Consider the following 20,378-nt stretch of genomic DNA (forward strand, 5'->3'; position numbering starts at 1 on the left):
GTTTTCATGATAAATATCTGCTAATCCGTGGCATGATTCCGACCATATCATGAGCATGTGTTTGTGAATCATAATCAAATAGTGATGTTACAAGACGTCCATGCCGCGTCAACAACACATGCAAACGCACGAGAATTGCAAAACGAGCCCCTACACAAATGATTCTCAGTGACCTGGAGACACTTGGAATTGAGCGTATGTATATTTTCCAGTTTCAACCAAATGTACATTCGAGGATATCGAAATCTAGGTTAAGCTATTTGAATCATATTTACAATTAAAATACCCAAACAATGGTCTGTTGTCCAAATTGTTGGTTTTCCATACCTTGTCCCAGTCTGTATCACAGTCACAGACCGATATTATTCGCTCTTCTGTCCAGCCCTTACTGTAATATGCATACTGCAATACTGTATATGTTGCACATATACTACACAACGTATTATGCATGTAGTCAATGCTATGCTAAGCAACGTCCACTCGTATTCAAGATTACACCTGGTTAAAGATGCAAACAAATGTGTATTCGTATGTGCATTTTAATGAAATGAGGAACCAAGCAAGCAACATCATAGTATGCATAAACATCAAGTTGGTACAATGGGACTCGTTATCATCGGAGGAAGCTCACAGTTTACTTGTATGGACGATCTATTATAAGTACGTGTTGTCTGTCTGTAGTAGACAGAACCGTTACATAGCATGTAGAGCACGGATACACACTCACGTGCACATGCTTCACAACATTCGCAGCGCGTACATCGTTAACATCTGGCGGTGCGTGTCACTGACTGAAGACGTGAAGGGAGGCATTGACAACTTCATGAGCACATATCATCATATTTATCTAAATCATATAAATTGTTCATTTACATCACATGTGAATCTCTGCAAAAGTGCAATGTTACTGTAAACAACACAGTTTTATGCACAGTTATACTGATGTTAACATATGTAAAGCATGGAGTCATGATGACTATCGACAGTAACTGTTCATGAGATCGTGCAAGGGCATTATGGGTATTTCAAACAAGTTATCTCATGACTGTAATGGTATTCATTTGTCTTGACTCAGATTAATCACCACCTTGAGTTTAGTAGACTCGCACACTTCATCGAAGTGCTGTTGCCACCTTTCTCGCCCACCCGTCCCCATCTTAATGAGGATGCATGACCCCGCTGGTCACCCATGACGCCTCAACTTTCTTATACAAGACCAGTTGGCAGGCCCTTCGACCTTGCGCTGCTCGGGTCCGGTAAGATCTTCATTGATGATAAATCGTGTCAACTGACAAGTTATGCGTTCTCCTAAGGTCCTCATATAGCTTCCCGTCTCGATTACGATTTGTGAATCTTAAATCTGAATCTTATATGTGTTATTCAGAATGGTTGCATTGTATTCTCTCTTCATAAACAGTTTTAAAAAAGGAAGTAATAAAACTATGCTTTTCAATGGCAATGCTAGAAAATAAAATGTTATATATACACATACTTCACTTTCCGAATGAAAGCATATATGAAATTATCTGCTGTGTCCATATATGAAAACAACCATAGGAATGTGCTTGATATTTAACAAATTATGTTCTGGTCACGTGTCCTCGTTGATCATGGAGGGTCGGTTTGCTTGGCTAGTGGTTAAAGCGTTCGCTCGTGGATCCGGATTCAATTTCCCATATTTGCATAATTTGTGAGGCCACCCCCGAGATATTGCTGGAATATTACAAAAAAGCGGCGCAAACCACACTCACTCGCTCACTCGTTCATTACAGAGTAACAGCATGCTACGAGATTCCTTCTTATCGTTTATTTGCATATCTCCTTAAAGGCATTGTAACTCTTTAATCTTGCATGAAAACGCATTTAGATGATATCAGCTTTTACTGACATTATTGTAACATGCAATTTGTATGTGTCTCTGTATGGTTCATACACGGACATGGGCGACGGCAAAATAGTCGGGGCTGCATGAAATACATGGACAGTGTGGGTTATAATGAAGTGAGTGGGTGAGTTTAGTTTTACCCGCTTTTAGCAATATTCCGGCAATATCACGGCGGGGGACACCTAAAATGGGCTTCACACATAGTAACCATTTGGGGAATCGAACCCGGGTCTTCGGCGTGACGAGTGAACGCTTTAGCCACTTGGCTACCCCACAGCCCAAATAATGGCTGAACGTTTGTCAAGTTATATTTATCAATAATACCATTTGCAAGGCATTACATGTACTTGACTTCATACTCATAGGCATATATGGAGAGATTATTCATATTGGTCAACCCATTTCGATCGTTATTAAAAAGTCATTACTGCAAAATTTACACTAGTCTTTCATGTTAAATACCTGTCTTTGAAACACAGCTTCTATTCCGAGCTGATTTGCTTTTCAGTCACTTCACGTCCCACGCCCAGCGATGACATTGGCATTATGTGATCTGACAACGGAAAACAAATGGAAGTTCTTGTGCTTATTTACTCTTTGAAGTGAAGCGTTTCTACAACTTAACACATGCTAAATGATACATAATAGTGGATAAAAAAGGAACCTTGCTTTTTTAATTTAGTTTGTAAACTACTGACTGTTTTTTGCTATTGAACATTCACTGAGTACCTGTTGTGACAACAACCATCTGTCGTCGTATATCTCATAAAGCGAGAGCGTGTAGTGAACGCCTGTGTTTGTTCGTGCTGGTCTTTCCTTTGGGAACATGAATCTAATCAATGCCCTGTATGGTGTTTATGCATAAATCCATGTTGAGTCACTCACTCAACAACGCTGGGAGTTTTAAAAAACTCTTGTTACCTTTGATCGCGCAGTGAATATCGAAGATATTCAGTCGCAGATGATATTGTGAAGCTAATTCATAACGCCATTCGTGTTGAACATGTAACGGATATTATTTCATACGTTTACACGCGCACCACCTCCTGTACAAACTTGACAGAGAACGGTTCTCTATGAACGGTTCTATGTTCATGATAACTGTCTCTTACAGTAATATGTAGAGTTTCAAGTTAGGGTTTAGTACTACGGAAGCGTAGTAGGGCCACGGTGAAAAAAATGTTTGGTCTCACTATCTCCTACGTAGGACTTAATATCTCCTACGTAAAGCATATTTTCTCCTACGTAGGACAAATTATCCCCTACGTAGTACTTAATATCTCGTATATACGTAGGAGATGAGCGATATATTAATAGACATTAATCTGATATGGTCGACTTAGATCCGCAGACATATATATATATATATATATATATATATATATATATATTATATATATATATATATAAAATAGAAAGTGATGAGAATACCGAGCGTACAGTAAGAAGTTTCTACATATATCACAAGTTATCACCAAAATATAGCCTTACACAAAGCATATATAGGGAGAAGTAATCACTGGCTCTTGCTACCAGTAAAAGTGAAACATGTCTGCGAGTTGGCAGTTCTTGTGTTGTGTTGTTTCGAGGGATCAAAAAGGTTCAGTGGTACGCAAACAAAGGGCGATAGGTGCCTCTTTGTCCTCTCAAGTGTCCCTAGCTGTCCCAATAGAATAGCACTTCATCTCTCTTACATCCTCGATAATCTCCAGGGTATACGTCACTCTCCACTATACCCTGAAAGCATCCACGGCTTAGGGCGATGATTTTATTACCTCAATTGGCTGGCTTTTTATCCAATCAGGTGCCTACGCTGGGAAGTTGAGCGTACCAATCACAACTCACTTTCGCTTCTTAAATTATCTAACCGTTAAAACTTGGCAACACAATTGATGCAAAGGTACTCTGAAAGAAGTAGAAGGAGTTCTGTCATATATTTTTTAAAGTTTCAGATCTGTCAATTTGTCTTTATTATTTCCCCAAAAATCCGAGTGGCACTGCGAACAAACCTTCGCGACTGCGACCGCTATCCTTGTTGACACTGGCAAGCTCGGTTGTAACGGCGGCTTAGCTGATTGGCTACTGTGAGAATGCGGAACCAGCCAAGGGAGGTAATAAAATCATCGCCCTAAGCCGTGGATGCATCCAGGGTATAGTGGAGAGTTATCGTAACGTATACCCTGGAGATTATCGAGGATGTCTCTCTTAGAGCACAGCCAAATATGCCACACGTACCAACTCGTAATTCTTAAGTCTATTCAGCTCACTACTGTAAAATATTTTTTGGCAGTACATAATTGGAATATTATTGCGCTGCATGTGACCTTTCTTAATAGTCTCACAGTGCCGGAACCATGTTATTTCTCCTTCCGCTCAGCCTTTGCTGTAATAACGCCATACATCAGCTTTAAGTGGTCCACATTTGTTTCAATAACGCAAAAGTATGCGACAACAAAAAAAAGGAGGTTTCTGATAAGACCTTACATGCAAACAAATCTAGTGGACCTGATGGCATTAACATGAGAGGGGTAAAACGAATTTGTACATCTATAGCTGAACCTCTTTGTTTGTTGTAATATATATCACTGAGTGACTGTATTTCCTACATTGTGGAAAACGGGTAATGTTACCCCCTATTTTGAAAGAAGGAAATGCATCCCTCCCAACTAATAACAGACCTATTAGTTTGATACCTATCCTTTGGAAAATTCGTGAAAGAATAATGGTAAAGCATGTGCACGACCATTTCCATGAACATAACATTTTAAGTAAATTCCAGTCAGGTTTTACTGCTAGTCATTTTACTACATCTCAACATAGACATTTATCATAATATATGCTCAGTCCTAGATAATCACCGCCTTTACTGTATGCTGTTTTGTGATATTTCAAAAGCTTTTTACAGGGCAGGGCATAAAGGTTTATTGCACAAATTAGAAAATGATGGTGTTCGTGGAAACGTACTTAGTTGGTTAACTAACTAGACGACAGTGTGTCTCTGTTAATGGAACATTATGAAAACCTAAATGTTACTGCAGGGGTTCCTCAAGGATCTGCCCCTGGTTAATTTGTGTTCCTTGTATATATCAATGATTTACCTGGAAATTTACAAAATATCACAATAATGTTGGCCGATGACACATCAATCGGTGTTGCGGGAAAATATGTAAAATCCATAGAAGCAACTCTCAACTATGATTTAGCCCAATTGAATAAATGGGCAGAAAAGTGGTGTGGTGTGTTCTAACGGTTATATCTAGCATACTTTAAGACATAGAGGGGGTGGTGGTGGTTCTAACGGTTATATCTCAAATACATGTAGAGGCGGGAGGCCTAACGGGTATGAACAACAATAAAAACTTTCATGCATTTATGACCCACATTTTCGAACCTTTTATCAGTCTCTAAAAGGGAACTGGCAATAGATTTTAATGAGCTTCGTCCTTCAAGCCTGAAAACCTTTTAATATGGTTAATTAATCCTTTGTCATTTATCAAAAAAAGTAGTGAGGTTGTGCTTTATTGTTATAGATTTCTAAAATATATGGACACTATTGGGACGTTGGTAACTGTCTTGGTATTTTCGGAACCAGAGAAGGGATATGCCGATATTTAGGTCGTTAACCTAGCATATTATGGTCACGAATATAATATTCTATTTATAACGGAAGTCTTTAATTGCGGAAATTACGCGATAATCTACTTTCCAACAAAGGCAGGCTCCCCGTCATCGTTGTATTTAGAAGGCGGCTTCTTAGAAGCAACGTGACGTCATAACATTGTTCATGATGTCATGTCACCATGACAAAGTGATATTTCACCCGGTGCATATCGCATGAAAACAAATTATCCCCGATATGTTTGCCCTCGTATGTTATAAGCATTGTTATGATCATTCTTTGAGGTTAATGCCACCCGCTGAATTCTTTGTTGTATTTTGAGCGGTGAAACTAAATAAATGATTTCTTTGGTCTACCCATAACAATTAAGGTGTCAACTTCCACTGTATACCTTACAGAAAGAAGTTTTGACTTTACTTTGATAACGAGCACATCTGATCGATTCCTTGAAGCAAATGATGCAATTCAATATCATTTCTACATTTTATTTGATATGCATCAATCAAATACAACAAATGAGTAGACAGATTGACTGCTGTGTGACAAGGAATAACCAGGCGCCAGCGATTTATGATATCCTTAGCAAATGTAACTTAAAATTCCCTCTCATAAAAGTACAATAATATGTAGTAATATGATGAAGAAAATAATACAAACCAGGTTAAACTATGACAACGCAATATATGAATGTATGATCGAAACATAAATCATAATAAATCACATATGATTAAAACAATAAATTAACTTCAAATATGTCATTGCGTCAACATTGAAAATAATTCGAAAATGAAGAAAAAGAAACATACATTTCAAAGCGTAAACAAACAATATCCTGTTATTTTGGGATATGCTATGAAGAACTTCAAAATGTAATAGAAATAACATTAAATTATTGAAAGCTATTGCTCGTAAAATATGTCCTTGCGTCAACATCGAAAATAACTCCATAATGAAAAACAATTAACTTTAAACATACACAAATAATCTCTGGCTTTTTTAAGACGTGTCACGAATAATTTCACAGCTGGTAGAATTAACATGAAATTATAGAAACCATATGCTAACAAAAATTTGAAAATTAGTAATGACAAAGCGTTTGTCACAAACATAGCTCTTACCCCCGCCATATGTCGATATCTAAATGTCGCAAATATCCTCTGTCTGACCCTGGAAATTATGTAAACGTTACCGAAACTGTCATCTGATGCCTTGATACAAAATGCGAACAAATTCCATCCATTAGGTTTGGAGATATCGCAAGAATACTCGCTGTAACCTTGAAAATAATCCGAAGGTCACTGAATTGGACTGGTGTTAGACGATACTCCCAACGCATCTTGGTACTACCTTTAAGCAAAACATATTAATTCTGTCTTGTATTTTCGCACTAAAAAGTTAGACATGTGCAAACACTTTTCACTGTGAACTTAAAATGAGCACAAGTTTCCCAATCAATACACCTTGATATAAAATTGGATCAAAATCTATTAATACTTTTCTGAGTTCGCGGCTACCAAGCTTGGCATGTGCAAAACTGTTACACCTTCGCTGTGACCTTTAAAATGACCTCAAGGTCACTAAATTCAAGTGGTGTCGGTAAATCTCCAATCTCCAGTCAATAAACCTTGGTACCAAATTTAAACAAAATCCATCATTTCTTTCTCGAGTTCTTTCAGTAAACAGAATGGGGAGTCATTTGAACAAGCGATTGTAGTTTTGAAATTGCGTTTTTGTGAAGTTTAATATCTATGTTTGATTCTAGCCGACTTCTACCAATCTCAAACATAGCATATTTTGTTTCCTGAAGTTTGTGATGCATTTTATTGCAGATTTTACCTTTTTGGGGAGTACCAAGCCAAGATACCAGGCTGACAGATAATATGCAGAAAAATAAAACATAAAAACAGCTGCATTTGTATCATATTCTAGGTGAAGCTGACTACTATTTGAACGTCCCTCGTAGTTATACCCGAACACCCACCCACCTCTCCGACTCTACATGCATGCAAGTGTGTTTGATATACCCGTTAGAAACCCACCCCTACCCCACCCCTACTTTATATGTATACATATCAAAACCTCAAAAGATATTTGCGAAAAGACATGATACGGAGGACAGTTTATATCGATTATATATCAGGACGAATATCATTTTCGTCATTTAGCTAAGATTTGTCAATTCATTCCTGGGTTATCGCGCTTACAATCTTTATATTGGCAAAACCCTCAGATTTTTGCTGTGACCTTGAAAATTATCTCAAGGTCACTCCATTTCACTTGTGTCTGTGAATCTTGCCAATATACCTTGGTACCAAATTTGGACAAAATCCATGATTTCTTTCTTGAGTTATCGCCCTAACAAGCTTATTTGATGTATGAAATGCAACGAAAAACAAACACCCGCGTATTTACGAGTGATTAAAACTGTTATTACAATTTACGTAAATATTTATTACATTTTACCGCAACGAAAATTATTACAATTTACGTCAATTTTTATTACAATTTGCGTATTACAATTTACGTCAATTTTTATTACAATTTACGTTTTTATTACAATTTACGTCAAGTTTATTACAATTTGCTGCAAGTATTACAATTTGCGTTTTATTACAATTTACGTCGTAACAAAGCCTTATCAGTGTTTCATGCTTTTGACAAAGAGAACGTTTGAACCCATGATAACAGGACTGGTTATTCACTGATTTTGACCTTTTAGGTTGCGATATGTTTATGCTTGTTTTTTGATTTTCATATTTATATAAACTAGATTGTTCTCGTCACGAAATGGCTGAAATAGTGCCGATGTGAAGCTAAATAATAGCTCACTCACTCACTCACTTTATGCAAGAAAAGTATAACAAACCTATTATTGAGAACTGCGGTTATTCCGTGATAGAACTGATGCTGTCGCTGCTTGGTAATACATCAGGGGATATAGAACTGTGAGTAACAGAATCTAAAAGACTGTTAAAGTATCAGTTAACGGTGAACCACCGATGAGTAGTTTACAGTAATTTTCCGATTACGAGGTCCGATTATGAGACCCTGGAATGATGTAACTTTAAACGATTCAGAAATATTGCATCTGGACACGTGACAAGGGGGAAGCAGGCTCGAACACCGTAAAAAGATACCGTCTGCACTAGCAAGTGGTGCGCGTTACAAAGTCATCAGAACGCTCAAATCGCTATGCGTGCAGTGCCACATATGGTAAAGAGCTCGCCCTGTCCTGTCCAGTCCAGTCCGGCTCACATTGTAATGAAGAGTGAGTGAGTTTAGTTTTACGCCGCACTCAGCAATATTCCAGCTATATGGCGACGGTCAGTCAATATTAGAGACTGGACCAGACAATCCAGTGATCAACAGCATCAGCATCGATCTGCGCAACTTGGAACCGATGACATGTGTCAACCAAGTCAGCGAGCCTGACCACCCGATCCCGTTAGTCGCCTCTTACGACAAGCATTGGTTACTGAAGATCAATATTCTAACCCGGACCTTCACGGGTCTGTAATGAAGAGACGGATCGAGTAAACTTATGTGAGTATAGAACTTGGTGTTGAGTTATTCAATGTATGCATGGGCGCAAGTACAATGTTGTTAGTTAGGAGTTGGTCGTCCGACTTAGCATCGCCTGACGGAAATCGAGTGTAACTTGAGCCGACATCACCCCGGACAATGTGGAACGGCCATATTGATAGATAACTGTTACTAGGGTTTACTAACGCCAAATCGACAGTTACGACAGTGGTTAGCAAAAAACTTTGTTAACTAAACTGGAATGGCATATTTTGACAGGTAATAGTCGTTGTACTTACGTAACTCCGATAGAAAAAAGACCATTGTGTGATTTAAATTTCAAAAACAGTAATGTTCATGTTTGTCCATTCGTTGGACCTCTACCTGGAACAAACTCAATGACATTGTTTGAGTATGCAAAAGTATAAGGGGCAATTACTGTGATGTACTGACTACAATTCCGTAATTAAGCAAAAGGGATGATGGACGAAAACTAGATCCTGCGTCGCCGAAGCACAGGATCTCCAACCGGTCAATACAAGGCGAAGCATGTGACCGTAGCGAGGTTCTGGTAGAGATGAAGAACTACCCAAAGATGGACCATGTTGGCGGGTGCTGGGTCTTTTTAGGACTCACTCTTCCCCAGAACACACTATTCCAAACGGGACATGTCAGGGATTTAACGGCCAGCTCAATGTCCATATACTTAAAAGTCGGAGATTATTACTGACGACTTGAGCATGATGTGCAACGGAAGAAAAACATGTCCCTGGCCAGTCAAATGTCCATTCACAATCATCAAATCAGGTAGCCAGTTATTAGTGATGCCTCAGACTCAGTGAGTTAATATTTAACGTCACATCGGCAATAATTCAGCCATATCGTGACGAGAACATTTGACATTGAAATGGAATATATGTATTATAAAAACCTGCCGACGAAGGACAGTAAAACAACTAGAATATCACAGATATACATGTAGAACCTGTAATTAAATCTAAAACACTTTAACTATAGCGGAACTTCTCCTGTTGAAAGTCTCTACGTCGAGGCTGATGAGCCATCTCTTGCACAACGCCGTATAAAACTATCTTTACAGTATATCAACAAACTGTACTCTAGCAAATCTAACCCTGCATATAACTGTGTCTTCAGTCCCCTCTATGAAGATTTATACACCAAAAAATCTTCTCTTGTTCCGTCTTTAGGAATAAGAATTAAACCTTTTCTTTCCGCTGCTGGCATTGAGCTAGAAAATACAGCTCCTTCCCGTCTTTCTTCTCCTTGGCAATCGGTTAGGCCACAGGTTGACCTAACACTAACCACATTTAAAAAGTCAGAAACTAATGAATTACAGTATAAACAAGAATTTAGTCAATTAACAAATAAATATAGTCCGTATAAATCCTTATTTACAGATGGATCCAAGGATGGTGGCGCAGTGGCTTTTGCTATTGTCATTGGATCCAGAACAATATTTTCTCGATTACCCGATAATAGCTCTCTTTTCACAGCAGAAGCTAACGCCATACTAACAGCTCTTAAATATATTAATAGACACCGTAAATATAAACAATATATCATCTTTTCAGACTCTCTTTCTTACCTTCAGGCTATTAAAAATCTTTCTTGTAAACATCAAATTTTCATTGACATTATATTTTGTTGGTTACCCAGCCACGTTGGCATTTCTGGGAACACAATGGCTGATCTTGCAGCATTCAACAAATCTGTGACACCACTTCTGATCTCATACTCTGATTACAAAGCTGCTATTAGATCTTATATCCGTGATCTGATGCAAAAGAAGTGGGACACCCAAGTAGGTATCAAAAACTTACATGAAATAAAAACAACTATCTGTTACACCTACTTGGGTTGTCAGTCCAGATTTGAAGAGGTCGTCATACGACGATGTCGTATTGGCCACACAAGATATACTCATGAGTACCTATTAAAGGTGAGGATCCTCGGTGTTGTATCCCTTGTGATGAAAGAATCACGGTCAAACATGTCCTGCTTGACTGTGTTGAATATTCCATCACAAGGGATATCTATTTCAAATCACAAACTATGAAGGATCTTTTTAATTATTGCATTTGTAAAAGAATTACACTTGCTATCTGAATTGTAAATAGATACATATTTTATTATTGGTAGTTTAGATTAGTAACTGAGATTGTTAGTGGCTGTACCCTCAAAGGGGGTTGAAGTAGCGTACAATTATTGTCCCCCTGAAAGGGTACGTAAGTCCCGAAACATTTCAAGTAAATTTAAGTTTGCCAGGTTCTTAATCGTAGTATTTTTGTCTTTTTAATGTATGGCTAAATCTGAAAATAAACGCCAATGGCTGAAGGGATGGTGTAAATCCATCTAGGGCCCATGCAGGTAGTAAAAGTAATGTGAGTCCCCATGGGCCCTAGTATGGTGATCTACCTTCAGTTGTTGGCGATCAATAGCCCATTTTTATACTGTATTGTCCAAATATAATTTTTAGGTTTTCAAGATATATGCTAGCTAGTTTTACCTCATTTGTGATAACCTAGTAATTTTACTGTCCTTCGTTGACAGGGTTTTATATATTATATGTATGTATTATGAATTTCGAACTAGTCACGATATGGCTGAAATATTGCCGAAGTGACTTGAAATCTTAACTCACCACTCACTCACCGCATCTATCGACCATTTCTACCATAGTAAGTCGCAATGTTAAGTGTATATACATTATTCAATCTTTCCTGCTTCCAGCATTGGTACCATAAATTGTTAGATTGCACAAAATAAGTTGTTTGAAATTTGGTTCAACTCCTTGCAACGTGTGCCTATAGTGTGTGTGTGTGTGTGTGTGTGTGTGTGTGTGTGTGTGTGTGTGTGTGTGTGTGTGTGTGTGTGTGTGTGTGTGTGTGTGTGTGTGTGTGTGTGTGTGTGTGTGTGTGTGTGTGTGTGTGTGTGTTCACAATGGGAACTTTGCAACCAGAGTAGGACAGAGAAATTTCTAAAGCATTATATGCTTGTGTCATTTGTATAGAACGTTTGCATAGACTCTCCTGCTAACGGGTATAAAAGGGGGCCTAAGCTCACGTGTTTCACATGATTCGCTTCCTGGTCGCCTTGACATATATTGCAGTACAGACATGCAGTTGTGAGCTGCTGGTGTAAGAGGTAAGCAGAAATATAGTTGTGCTTTAAACCGTTGTGTTTACACGTGGAAGAACCTCACGTGAACCTCATGTCTTGGTATCGACTTAGATCCTTTACGTGATGATATCATGCTATTATCCTATTACTTAAATATCACTTACCAATGAGCGGTCATCGTCACCCGTTCTTTCCCATACTGTGATTTATGACCAAGACTAAATCTTAGCCTGTGAAAACATTTCTTTGAAATGATATGTTGGTGGTCCAACTTTGATTGAAAAGCTTACTTGTAAGCAAACTACATTTGTTCTGGTAATGTGTAATATATAATGTCCAACCGTCAACGTGACCAAGTGAATGTAAACTGCATGTTATAAGCAGAATCTGATTACATATTGTTCGACATGATGTTTGGTGAAATTCGGTTTGTCGTCTTGAACAAGATTGTGGCACTACATTGTGTGGTTTGGTGCAGTGTTGTAAGTGGAGGTTTGCTAGTGCGCACGCGTGTGTGTATGTGTGGTAGCGTGCGTGCGTGTGTGCGTAGGTGGGTACATTGGAGGAGGAGTGTCGAATGATATGTCGGTGCATAAATCGGCATGTGATTTATAATATCATGGTTTTGTTTCTGTATCTTCCTTTACAATGACAAATATGTAACCGTGACTCGTCGCGAAAAGCTGCAGCATTGCTGATGAGGCGTTAAGCAATATTCACTCACTCACTCAACCGTGATAGTTTAAAAAGCAAAAGTGTATTTTAAAACATGGCATGTACGTGCATATATAGATATATATGTACACACCGCCTTCCATCACAACTGATATCAGGTATTACAAGGAGATCTATGACAGTTGAATGGCTGTTTTGCAATAACAAATCAAACATTTGCATAGAGGCATCAGACTAGAGACAGACACAATGTCTTAATCATGTTTTTCCTACATGCTTTACACAGTTTACTTCCTGGTAGCCTATACGTTACGTAAGTCCCAAAACATTCAAAGTAAATTTAAACCTACTACTATATATTTTAAACGTAGAATATATGTTCTTTTAATTTGTGTCTAGATTATCAAAAGTACCAATAGCTGAATGGATGGTGTAAATCCAGCTAGGGTCCATGCAGGAAGTAAATGTACTGAAAAGTCCCTAGTATGGTGATCTACCTTCAGTTGTTGGCAATTTATAGCCTGTTTTTATATTGTATTGTCATCTATAGTTAAACTGTTTTAGAGTTAATTACTAGTATTAAATTCATATCTGTGATGGTCTAGTTAGTTAACTGTCATTCGTTGACAGGTTTTTATAATTTGCCAGTAATTACTATGTACAACAATTAATTGTTCTCGTCACGATATGGCTGAAATATTTCCGATGTGACGATAAATTTTAACTCACTCACTTACTCGCTCACTGGTAGCCTATACATGTATGTCTGTTCATTGCATTGAAAGACTGTGAGCTGAATATGTGAGTTGTCTTTATTTTGCTCAAATCCGTGTTGTGTATTTGACTGACAAGTCATAATGCGATAAAAACCGGTGTATTGGTGCTTTCATACTTCCAGATATTACTGGATGAGCGAGTTAGTGAATTATTTTTTATCGTCACATCGGCAATATTTCAGCCACATCGTGACGGGAACAATTACTCACATATAAAGATTAGCAAATTAAAAAAATGTTGACGATGAACTGCAAAACTACTAGTGTATCACAGACAGAGACATAAAACTACCATGCAACTTAAAATTTATACTATACTAGCCACATAAAGAACTGTGCATTGTCAAAATATTATCCCAGTTGATAAGTACGATAACAATGTCACAGGTGCATATAAACTTTAAATGGAGGGATCATGAGACCATAACAAGTCGGGGGAATTTCAATTGAAAAGTCAATCACAATGACGTCACGAGTCCACAAGCAGGACAGGGGTCAAACGACCATGTCACAAGCTCAATAACGGGTATGTCCACCATCGGCATTGAGAACAGCAGTGCATCGACGACGCATAGAGCCTATCAAGTTCTGTTGCAAGGTCAAGGACGTTATCTGGCGGATGAGGAAGACGGCGTAGACGTCGATCCATCTCGTCCCAAACATGCCCTATCGGGGAGAGATCCGGTGAATGTGCAGGCCAAGGCAGTAAGTCAACGTTGTGGTGTTGCAAGAAATTCATAGCAACCCTTGCCGTATGAGGGCAGGCATTGTCCTGTTGGAATGTTAACCCAGGGCCATGACGTTGCAGAAAAGGAATTGCCACAGGTCGAAGAATCTGATCCCTGTAGCCCACACCAGTTAAGTTGCCCTGAACAATCACCAAAGGAGTTCTTTGGCGAGCTGTTATTACGCCCCAAATCATTACGGAACCACCACGAAAGCGATTCCTCTCCAAGACACAGGCCGTTGGCGTCCATCACTATGGGAAATGTTAAACCTGGACTCATCTGTAAAAACAACATTTCTCCACCAAAACAAGGGTCTGCGGACATGGTTTCGGCACCACATTCGGCGAGCTTGTCGATGACGTTGTGTCAGGATAGGCCGTTTGGCTGGACGTCGTGGTCTGATCCCGTGATGACGTAAACGTTGTCGAACTGTGTTGGGGTGGATACGTCGAAGTCCTGGGATGGTTCGGGCAGTCATCATTGCAGTCTGCAAACCTGTGGCGAAGATGGGTCACCCTTATCCATCTTTCCTGTGCTGGCGTTGTTCCACGTGGACGTCCAGAACGTGGCCGATCGATGACGTCATTTGTGTTCTGGTAGCGTCTCACCAGTGCAGAAATGGTGTTCCGGTGGCAGTGGAAATGTGTAGCCACTTGTCGCTGAGACATTCCCCCACGGACCATCCCAATGGCCTCATGACGTTGTGCAGACGTGAGCCTTCGCATGCTATGCGTTTCAATAGCCATTTAATTTTTTGACCGATCGCAGGGGCAGGGGTTGAGCTTTCTCAAGTGACAGTATTGTGTGGCATTCATTTGCTCTGTTTCTCTTTCCCGGAATGCACGTGCAACAACGTCTTGCACGTCTCAAGGACGAACCCACTGACGTCACGGAACGTGGCACGTGCATGCATGTTGGATACATGTCACTAGTTTAAATCCTTATGTGTCTACACAGGTTTGATAAATTTAGATTTAAAATTTTTGTATGCACAGTTTCTTTATGTGCCTAGTATATAATGGAAGACAAAAACGGGCTTCAGTTCACCAGCGACTCAAGGTAGATCATTAAACTTGATACCATGGGGACCTGCATTCCTTCAGCCGTTGGTGATTATAGGTAAATTCAGCCATAACTTAAAATCACAAAAAATACTACGCTTTAAAATATTCGGTAAGCTGGATTTACCTTGAATGTTTTCTGACTTAAGTATCCGTACAGGAGGATAGTTATTTTACCCTACTTCAGCCCCCTGTGAGGATACAGCCTCTCACAATCTGAGATGCAATGACTAAGTATCAATTAAAGTTAAAAAGATTCGGAATTGTTTTGACATTGAAATATTGACACCTTGTGATGGAAACTATTACTAGATGATGTCCATGCATTGTTACCTATGCTTTTCACTGTCATTAAATCGTAGTCTGTGAAAGAATTCTTTCAAATCACATGCAATATGTATCTTTCAAAAGTTTCTCATGAGCTGTTTTCAGGAAACTACTGCCACTGTATCAGCCCAAGGAGTGTCCTTTCATTGCAACGAATTTCCATTTCGAAACGATTTGGTTTGTGAATGTCTGCGTTGCTATATACAACAACATATACAGGTGTTACAATGGAGTGCATACGTTGTTTGAGGAAAATAAGAACTCGTGAGTCACTGGAATATTATCGACACGGCAATGTATTTAATGCTACGTCCTTTCTTTAAACAAACACATAAAGTAACTAGTCTTATTCATGAAAACACAGACACATACTGTTTAATATGTCAAGATTACTGTGTGGAATCTCGGATATGGCGAAGTATCTACGTACTGATAAGTATCTTCAAACTGATATGACATTATTTCACTGTACGTTGTTTATATATACTGATAGGAATCTATTCTTCCCCCGGGACATATGGATACACGTCAACAGACAGTCAGTATGATTCAACTGTGAAAGCGCATTCATATCAGATATAGACACTTGTATCCATGGACAGGTGAACAGCAGATTGAATCTTCATCAAAAGTACAAAACCAGCAATAAACAGGGATCAGGGTGTGTGTACCTCCTGAATGTATGGTTCATAAAACAATAGACAATACCCTTCCTTCGTCACTGTTTCATGAAAAACACTGTACCCATGTATAAACCATGTCTATGCATATACACTAATTACTTTACATTCTATACATGTATAAATAAGTATCTGTACATTAACATTTTCTAAATTAATCAATCATTTTGTATAATAAGAATCTGTACATTTCTAAATAATTTTGCAGTAAACAATATTTTTAAATATCATGTATTCCTATTAGCCCTGTTAGGTGTATCCAGTATGAACTCCACATGTATTGCGTCGTCATGCATTGCGTCGTCATAGTACTGTGACGTCATAAGCATTGTGACGTCATGGGCACAGTTACCAGTTACTGTTCATTAGTTTTACCTGATGATGGGGCCGGAACAGGCCCCGAAACGTTTAATCAAAGAATAAAAAGAAGATGAATTCCAAAAAAGAATGTATGCGTTGATGTTTGTTTTGAATGTCAATCTGGTGACACTCACTATCTATACATTTATTTTCATTAGTGTAAACAATTCGTGTTACTTTGTATTTTCTGCTAGGGAGCCACGATGTGTTGGTCTTGGATAGGATCGCTCGTGGTCTGTGCCACTCTGACCCTCACTGGTAAGAAATGTATTCACGTAATGTGAAATCAGTGTCCATATATGCTTCGTAGTTTCTTGACTTGATTCACCAAAATACAAAGCTATCCCGGAAATTTATTATATATTTTACTATAATGTACATTTGCGGATAAAAAAATAACAATCAGTGGTATTGTTCAAGAGGATGTGCTTGTTTAAACAGATGCCGAATGTCACTGTAACACCAGTACTGCCTGTGCCGTGTTCCCCTCTACTCCCTGTAGCCAGGTCGGTGGTCCAGACAGTTGTCAGGAAGGATGGTTCGGTTCCTACTGTCAGAAACGTGAGTAGGAAGTAATGAATATCAATAATATCATGACTGCATGTCAAAAAACATTTGTTACTTCATTTGTGAATCTGGTTATGTTTTCACATTTTCAGAAAACATAGCTTTGCGGAGATCTTGTAACCAGAGCAGTACATATCCAGGTGGTTATGCAGCAAATGAGGGGGTAGATGGCGAAACGGCTTTCACTGTATCAACATGTACTCATACAGAGAATGAAACAAATCCTACCTGGACTGTGAATCTGAACACTTCAGTTCCAGAGAAGATACAACATATCAGACTCTATCTACGTGACAACCGTGAGTTCACACACATGCAGATGGTATTATAGCACGCTGCAAGGAATTGATCATGATTATTCATAACCTTTTTGTTCGATTTGCATTGGATTGTTCTGTTATCACAATTATTCTGTTATCACAAATGCAAAATCACACTGGAATAGAATATCTCGGAAAATAACACTTCTTTCCAATGAGCGACCAGCTTTAAACTGCAGATATATCAAAGGACAAGAATGCCATGTCACCATATAACATGGAATGACGAAGGAACAAACTGCATTTTGAATTACTTAATATTTACAGTGCAGCCTGAGAAAGGTGTTAAGCTTTAGATTCGTTAGAAACTGGTGAAGTAGACCTATAGTTACGGTAAGTGATGGACCTGAAAGATATCTTCCCAACAGAATGAATGAAACATAGGGGAAATGATAAAATAGCACTTACAGTTTTCACGCAATAGAATCAGCGACAATCAAGCTGTCAGTATACATAGCCGGGAATGCAGAAAATCTGTTGTTGTTTGTGTAAAGTTTTAAATACAAATTAATCAGGCAACGATGAGGTACTATAATGCTGAAATGAGTTGCTAAATAGTTGTTAGAAGTTTCAGCCCAGTATCTTTCCTCTTCACTGAAATGCAAAAGAAACGCCAGATCGACAGATGATTAAAGCACACACTATAATTCGTTCTAAAAAAACAATCAAAACGGTGACTTGCGCTCGAACTTGCCAACTATGGTTATGGTGAATTCGGGAATCACATTTATACCTCACACACACAAAATCACCCAAAATGGTACCATGAGAATACCTCAAAATCAGTATCGTGTGTGACTTCCATGAACATCAGTGACGGCGTTGCATTGTCTGTACATGGAATGAATTACAGTCCGTTTGGTCTGTCGATTTCATGTGACTGTGCAAAGTTTGATTTTGTTGCATTTATTAGATTTTGTGTTAGTGAGCAATTCATCGGTCTCAAATAAAGTCAAACGGACTATAGCTGGTTGATGATGGTAATAGGCACTTGAGTCCATACTCTGCGAAATGTCTGATCTAGTCCAGCCGCAGTTGGTGGTCTTCGTTGGAGGTCATTCAGTCTTTTTTGAATGTCGTCCCAAAGGTATTCTATTGGAGTTAAATCTGAGTGCAAGCCATGCTGTCTTAGGAAGTCCAATGTTGCTCTGGCAGTGTGGTCACAAGCGTTGTCTAGCTGGAAGATGTGATTTCTGTGACGTCCAAAATGTGGTACAATGTGAGGTCAATATCGAGAGCAGCTGTCACGCCATTTCCTCATCCTGGACCTAGATTCTGGAACACCACGGGGCCACAGAACGATTGCGTCCCACACCATGATGCTTGGACCACTCCACGAAACTCTTTCAACATTACACGTATTGGAAAACCGTGCCCCACACCTACGCCATACTTTCACTCTGCCATCGGCTGTCGAAACATAATATCGGCTTTCATCAGACAAAAAGTACAGTTCTCCATTGTCGATAACGCAAATTCCATGCTCAGTTTCCCATTTTACTCGGATTTGGAGGTTACCAGCGGTGAGGACAAGACCACGATATTGTCTGTTACAGTAGAGGTTTCTTCCGCGCAAACGTTAACGGACTGTATCGGCACTAATGAGTCTGTTATGAGTCCCAATGATCTGGTGTGCTGTTTCCGTCGCTCTGGTGAAGCGATCCGGCAGATGGTTGTACACGATCTGTCGGTCTTGACGTTGTGATGTTACTGAAGGTCGTCCACTGCGTGGGCGGTCTTGGATGATGTCAGTGGCCTGACACCGCTCCTGAAGTCGGGAGATTATCCTAACATGAACATTAAAATGAGTTGGCCAACTACCAATCGTCCCAAGGCTTGGTTCCTCTTATCTCTCGTAAGTCGCGGCATGGCGATTCTGTCAAAACAAAAATGATTTCAAGCGAGTTTAGAACTCGCTTTCATTGGTAGGGTTGTCACGGATATGTACGTGCATTTTCATTTTCACGAATGTCTTACGGAACCTTTTACCACATCTGCCCTTTTAGGTGCATTTGATCGATATGCTTTTTCATCGGAAATCACATTGATGTTGGTAATAACTGTCAATCCTACTGAACATCATTGGAAACGCGCCACCTGTATTAATTTGGATTTCCCAGAGCATAAATGAGCAATCGGTGTAAATTTTACATACTTTTGTAGTCCAATGATTGGTAAAGAAAAGAACCAATCCAGGAAAACAGTGAAGTTTTAATTCAGCTGACCATGAAAGAAAGATGGAGTCAAATTGGAAAGTCAATAACGTGTATGACTACCGTTAGAAGCAACACAAGCTGTGCAACGTCTCCTCATTGAACTGATAAGTCTCTGAATAATGTTTTGAAGCAATGCATTCCACTCTTGTTGCAAGGCATTCTGAAGTTCCCCAAGGTTGTTGATCTGTGGGCGACGTGTGAGAGGCATTTGCCAATGTAATCCAACACTTGTTCAATGGGAGACAAATCTTGTGACAATACAGGCCATGGAAGTAGAGGAATGTTGTTGTTTGCCAAAAACTGTGTTGCAACACGTGCAGTGTGCGCTCGAGCATTGTCCTGCTGGAATGTGTGCAGATCTTGATGTTGGTTAAAGAAGGGAACGACGTTTTTCTGAAGAATGGTGTCACGGTAGTAAAAGGGCATTTACTCTGCCACGACAAACTACCAGAGCGGTTTTGTGATGATAAGTGATCCCCCCCACCATAATGCTTCCTCCAC

General features: G+C 39.2%; 2 protein-coding genes and 1 long non-coding RNA gene across 3 annotated transcripts in view; all 3 read left to right on the top strand.

Moving 5' to 3' along the window:
- Positions 1–20,378, top strand: part of LOC124271282 (receptor-type tyrosine-protein phosphatase mu-like) — a 138,102-nt gene that overhangs the window by 97,475 nt on the left and 20,249 nt on the right. The window lies entirely within an intron of this gene.
- The window catches only part of LOC124271285 (multiple epidermal growth factor-like domains protein 10), a 49,981-nt gene that overhangs the window by 16,373 nt on the left and 13,230 nt on the right, over positions 1–20,378 (top strand). The window lies entirely within an intron of this gene.
- LOC124271289 lies at positions 17,018–17,467 on the top strand. Its single transcript, XR_006896998.1, has 3 exons — positions 17,018–17,032; positions 17,216–17,335; positions 17,434–17,467. It is a non-coding gene; the product is annotated as an uncharacterized LOC124271289 (long non-coding RNA).

The sequence above is a fragment of the Haliotis rubra genome, unplaced genomic scaffold (genome assembly GCF_003918875.1).
Source record: "Haliotis rubra isolate DU_JTF1 unplaced genomic scaffold, ASM391887v1 Scf1594, whole genome shotgun sequence".
In the NCBI taxonomy this organism is placed as follows: domain Eukaryota; kingdom Metazoa; phylum Mollusca; class Gastropoda; order Lepetellida; family Haliotidae; genus Haliotis; species Haliotis rubra.